This window comes from Anguilla rostrata, chromosome 1, assembly GCF_018555375.3.
Source record: "Anguilla rostrata isolate EN2019 chromosome 1, ASM1855537v3, whole genome shotgun sequence".
Lineage (NCBI taxonomy): Eukaryota > Metazoa > Chordata > Actinopteri > Anguilliformes > Anguillidae > Anguilla > Anguilla rostrata.
Genome location: NC_057933.1, coordinates 73,853,294 through 73,859,293, shown reverse-complemented (window position 1 = coordinate 73,859,293; position 6,000 = coordinate 73,853,294). Strand labels below are relative to the sequence as shown.

Below are 6,000 nucleotides of genomic sequence, written 5' to 3'. Positions count from 1 at the left end.
GACATGGGATTACTCCCTAGTCTGACTTTTGTGACATATGTCAACATTAGACTATGGTTCAGACCAGAAGGTGACTTCAGAATATAAGGTGGTTTCCTTTCAAATCCTGGATTCTGCATGTTTGGAAAGAAATTATTTCTTCTACAGGGACACATGTGATCAACATCCCTGGACAGAGAATCCTTAAACAAAAGTTGCCTTTCACATTCACAGGTTTTGTGTTGGAGAAGTTTCTTCCCGGTTTCAGTAGTTTTTGTTTGCTAATTATGTAAGCCAAAAATTTGGGGAGGATGAGCAAGGTAGGTACTGGGGTCCTTATCTCTATTCTTGCATAACATGAATATGCAAGGTAATTAACCACACAGACAATAGTGGTTTTACATCTTTGAACAGAACCCGAGCTCTTGATCATCATCTGATTTGGTTGCTGTTGCCCTAACATCAGGGTACTCTTTGTTTCCAGGCTGTGTTGCGTAACAAGGGTGGTAAACCAAGGTTTTTCCCACTAAAAACTACAAATGAGATTGTATCTAGTATTTCATTCTTTCGGTGTAGCAGTTTTCAGGTTTCATTGGTTAAGATATGCATTAAGAGAAAAAAATGTTAATGCAAATACTTGGTATAGGCACCATGGAACCTTATCTCTCCATCATTGTGGTGACTGTGTTGCAACCAGTTGTTGTTGTGCTAGCTTGCCTAAAGCCTGTACCTGCGCCATTACTGTCCTATAGCGCCCTTGTGCGCTGCGTACATGCGCAGAAATATCAGTGCGCAGAAACGGATCGTGTAAATTGAATCCCCGTACCAATGGGGGTGGGCTCTAACTTCGTACATGATATTTTCTATTGGTTCCTTACAAGTGGTGTCATAAAAGTGCCCCGGGTTTGGGCACATTGTCTGGTAAATGCGCCGAACAGGGAGAAAGGGGAAAAACAGTGAACGAGTGTTACAGTATCTTGAAGTGGCAATTGACAAAAGTGAAAAGCGAAATGAGCTAGATGCAGATGTAGCTAGTTCTACGTTAGGTTCTGGCTGCGTTGCGGGCACTGGAAGACATCAGAAGGGGGGCGAAACGGACGTACGGACGGCTAACGGTGAGTGAAGAAACAGAACTGCACCGAGTTTTTGCGGAGAAGCCATTTCCAACTAGCTACCTAAGGAAACCAAAATGGAGAACGACTAAAGAAAACTAGCGAATTCTATATACGCTTCCGCAGTGGCAGTGCCATGGATTCCACAGTATATACCCTTTCTCTTACATGCCAATGAGGTTATGGGTTGCATGGTCGCGCATAGGAGGCTGCAATGTACAGTTAGCTTAACATTCCATTTTGTTAAGATAATCTAAATGGCGGAGGTGCATTTCATTTAGTCCGTTGCTAACAAGCTAGCTACCAGACCCTCCCCTCAATTTCCCTTGTTCTTTCTTTCTTGAAACCTTGCATTTTTGCTGTCTGCATACTTTGTACAGCTTTCATAACGCTTTTCCATTTACGCAAAATGTTGGCATTTGAAATTTACCGATGCTACCTAACGTTACTCCCTATCGATTAATGAATTCGCTTACAATGTTTAGTATACACCGAGGAGTAACGAATGCACGTGATGCTATTTAGCTACGTTAAATATTTACAATTTCATGTGTTCGCAGATTAACATGTAGGTTTGTAGAGTAGGAACCTGACAAAATTGACAAGGCACTTCCTTAGTTAGTTTAGTTTATTGTGTTTAAGGAGCCTTATTGTTAACTATTATTAACTATAAATTAATTAGAATTCTATTAGTGAACAACGAATGTTCTCCGTGGGGAATACAGATCCTCTGCTGTATTTATGAACAGTGGTACTTTTTCCTAATTGAAAATAACAACGGCTGTTGAGGGCGGGCTGATTAATGGCACATAGTGTTCATACTACAACTTATTTGGATGTCATTCGCCCATAAACAGAAAAAAACAGAAAATGTTTTTTGGTAGCACGTGGCAACATGCATTGAAGGTGTAAAACTATTTGGTAGTGTATTTCATGATTACTATTTGTGATGTACACATCATCTAGATCTACGTCCATAAAATAGCTAGGATAATTTTTGTTTTAATGGTATTTATCACAATGCCTCTGTGTAAAATAAGACTGTATGATACAAAAAAAAACTTTAATTATGTTCAGATAAATTACGAAGGGATTGTGGGACCATGGTATTCGCACTGGCCGCCTCAAACTATGTAAACAAGGGATTCTATTATCAGTGAGGTGAAACTACATCATGTAGGCAGCAAGTAATGTCACATTAAATACAGAGCCATTGGCTTAAATGTTTATCCTCATCTATTACTGTCTGCGATGCCAGGGAACTTATTGACATGATTCTCATTAACATTTGCATCTTTGCAATATATTTCCATTCCCTATACCCATCTGAACCATAGGACAAAAAAAATTACATGCCCCTTAAATTCCACCCAATTTTCATTTAAAAATTACAAATGAGGAGCAACATATTTATTTATTTTTTTATTTTTATTTTTTTAAACCGTTATTTAACCAGGAAAACCCCGTTGAGATTGAAATCTCTTTTGCAAGGGGGACCTGAAATGAAACGCAAAGTTAACGTGGGAAGAAACAGGCCCCAGCCTGGGCCAGAAGCCCTGGGGCTGCTCTCCTCTCACTGTTGAGCACTTCTTCAAAAATTATACACAATCCACAGAGTCTGCAACTGGAGTTATTGCAGGTGAATCAAAGATTACAGTTGCTCACAACGCAATGACAGGACCCCCAATCATTCCCCAAGTTACACTCTGAAATCCCCTGGGGCAAAACACTTCCTTTTATCCAATTTTGTTAGCCCCTCCTGTTGTGGAGCTTAAACTTGGTACTTCCCACCTGCTTACCTCTGTCTTCTGGGTTCTTTCCTTTACACCATTATTTCTCACCCACTGCCAAAATTTGACACCATTATTTCCAAGCTCCCTTCCTTTCTTTAATAAAAAAAATAAGCATTCATTTCTCCTATCTGATTTCTCCTCCCCTTTTTTGGCACAAGACAAGTATTCACCTTATCCATCTCCTGCTGGTTTTTATCATTCACAATATGGTCTGTATAAAAGGCCTAGTTTGTAGACAGGAAACTGCTTACACTATGTGAAGATTTCTACAGGTTGTTAATACTTTGACCAGGATCTAGCCATTGTTACTTCTACATGTTATGCTTCTGTTAATAATATAATCCATCATAGTGGTGATGGCTGTGAACTTAAGTGCACTTCTTTTCCACAGTTACCCAACAAGACTTACACCTAACAAAATGTTTAAGCATGGCTGCATGCAGGTGCAGCGATAACTAATAATAATCAAATAAATGGTTTCTTAAAAAAAAAAAAAAAAAAAATTATTACTATATTTCCAATTGCTTGCACTTTCTTGATTCAGCCTTAGACTAATGTAGGATAATGTTTGCATCGCACTAGATAAGTGTACTGGAGCAATCGGTTGCCTCAATAATAATTTGAAACAATAATGCAAATTACCTAGACATCTGGATCTGTTCCAGAGTGACAACCATGCTAGCCTAGCTAGCAGTGAATTAGCTAGCTAGCAGTGGTTTTTTATTGACAGCCTTAAAGGAGTAACATGGTGGTTGAACGTGACACTTCCCAGTTGTCTTTAGGCAACAACAAAACAAATGTGCATACTTTTTTTATTATTCAGTCATTTCAATGTACTTTAAAACGTATTTTTCTAAGCCTAAATTTCCCACTATAAAAGTTAACCCGAACCGTCTGGGTGTGGTAATGAGAACTGTCAGTTAGCTATGATTGACAGACCGTGCCCCGTTACCGTAGCTACCCCCATGATAAGCGCTCTTTTTGGGAGACTTTTCACAAGCTAGCTAGCTTAGTAGTATATCAAGTATCGATAGATAGCTAAGGTAAGGACGTTGACTTATATCCAGTTATAATGTTTGCTATCTAGCTAGCCAAGTTAAGATAAAAGCACAACTATAACGTTCTCATAAAAGCAAACTAGCTAGCTAACGTTATCGATAACATTGCCTTATGAAAGCAAACTAGCTAGCTAACGTTAGCTAGCTAGCTAGCTAAATGAATATAACCAGAAATAATCTAATAGTCCTTAAAAGGCACTCTAATTTAAGTGAACCTAACGTTAGTCAAATATTTGCGTTGTCTTGCCCATGAGCCAGCGGCGCAAACTATGGGTCTCGAGTTATCCATGGGTTTACGGGGCGTGGAAAGGGGAGTGGTTACTGTGTTTGTGACGCACCAAGTTGACAACTTTCTCAACCGGTTGAAAATAGGACGATAAATAGAGCAGAGCTCAACTTTATGCAAATGAATCCATCGAGCGTGTTCCATTGAGCCAATCAGGTGAAGGCTGTGCTGCTGTTTCTTCAGCTGGCTAGCCAAAATCTTGTTTGTTAAAAAAGGTTCAGCGCATTTTGAGAATGGAGGAGAAACTGATCATTTCTGTAGCTGCATTCCCGGTGTTATACGAGGTAGAGAGCAGCTATTACTAGCTTCTTGTGGCGGTCCATAGCGGGTTTGAGATATATTGTGATGTTCTTTAAAATCGGCGGCGAATTATCCTGTTTGATATACGATAGATAGCTAGCTTGTTAACTTGGCACTAACTCCGCTAGCCCTAACCCAAAATAAATTAAGTTAAACAAATTAAGTCAGTTATACTTGGAGAGTAATGTTAATTTTATTCTGGTTATTCCACTCCCTTGCAAGCTTATTAGACAAAGTATATTGTGATGGTCCTATATTTATACACATTGCATGAACGGGAACACATTTTCAACACACCCACCAGCGCCCACTGCATGCACCGTAAGAGCGGGATATGCACAACACTGTCTACTGATTGTAGATAAGATCGCTGGGAGGATGCTTTCCATAGAGGATTGCAGCTGCATGCTCCCATATTACTGAAAATGCTGTAGGGGTGGCTTGCTATAAGTGCATATCAGCGTATGACGAGTACTGTGTGCGTTGTGTTGATAGAAGCGTACCGCTGGCTAGCGCTAGAACCTATCTAGCTAATTGTTAAATAGTCTACTTACACCACTATATCACCGAGGTTCAGAAAATGTAAGCCCGTGTTTGGTTAATTTTATTATGTGAAATTTGCGAATTCATTTAACTGAAGTTTTCTACGATGGCGATCGTGACCACATTTATTTAGCCTTTTTGTATAGCTATTTTTGTGAATAAAATCACATTCATTATTTTGTTTTCTGTTAAAAACATTAAATTCATATCCAGAGAGACAGCCAACTACTTGCACGTTACATGTCGTGTAGCCATTTAGGCTACTAATATGATCACCTTTCAGGCTGGAAAATAAAGTTGACGCTGAAAACTTGTATGTAGGCGTAGGCCTACTCTTTTTACACCCAGAAAATGTATCGGGCATCGATAAAGAAATTGATAAAGAATCAGATCAATAAGCAGAATCGGTATCAATAAAATCGTATCAATTCCCATCCCTAGGTACAATACAGACCTTTCACATTACTCCATACTTTATGAAAGCATGCAACATTGGTGTCCATTGCAGTGAAATGATCACCATCCATTAGAGGAAAAAAAAAATACTGTGCCTTTATGAATTGAAGGGAATGTTGATGTAGTTGGCGTGCCTAGTATCCTGTGAGCGTGTATGTTTGTCGGTGTTACTGGGAGTGGGAGAAGACTGGCTGCGTATCTCAGTGTCCCCACTGAGGAAGAGAAGTTGCTAGATAAAATGGCAGCAGTAGATCACACCGACCATCCCAAATTTGTTCAAAAACAGGGTGTTCAAAGTTAAAGACAGTTCTACAAAGCCAGTAGTAAAAGGTGGACCTTATTGCAGTGCCTGTTTGCAAAGAAATGCTTTAATGTCTCTCGTAAGGGAGGCATCACATCCTAGCAAAGCATCTGTTCGATAACTACCCCAGCCTCTTCAGAGACTTCAAATCCCTACAGATGTGATTAGAACA

The 6,000-nt window shown here is 39.5% G+C and overlaps 1 protein-coding gene across 7 annotated transcripts in view; it reads left to right on the top strand.

The window, feature by feature from the left end:
• Positions 1–408: 408 nt before the first annotated feature.
• znf1035 (zinc finger protein 1035) overlaps positions 409–6,000 on the top strand; it is a 35,931-nt gene continuing 30,339 nt past the window's right edge. For 4 of the 7 annotated variants that reach the window (XM_064300008.1, XM_064299989.1, XM_064299999.1 and 1 more), the window contains exon 1: positions 779–1,094. The gene's annotated coding sequence lies outside the window, so the exon portion shown is untranslated. Of the gene's footprint in view, positions 1,095–6,000 lie in introns of all 7 variants that reach the window. The other 3 variants (XR_010324236.1, XR_010324235.1, XR_010324237.1) reach the window with 3 other exon arrangements.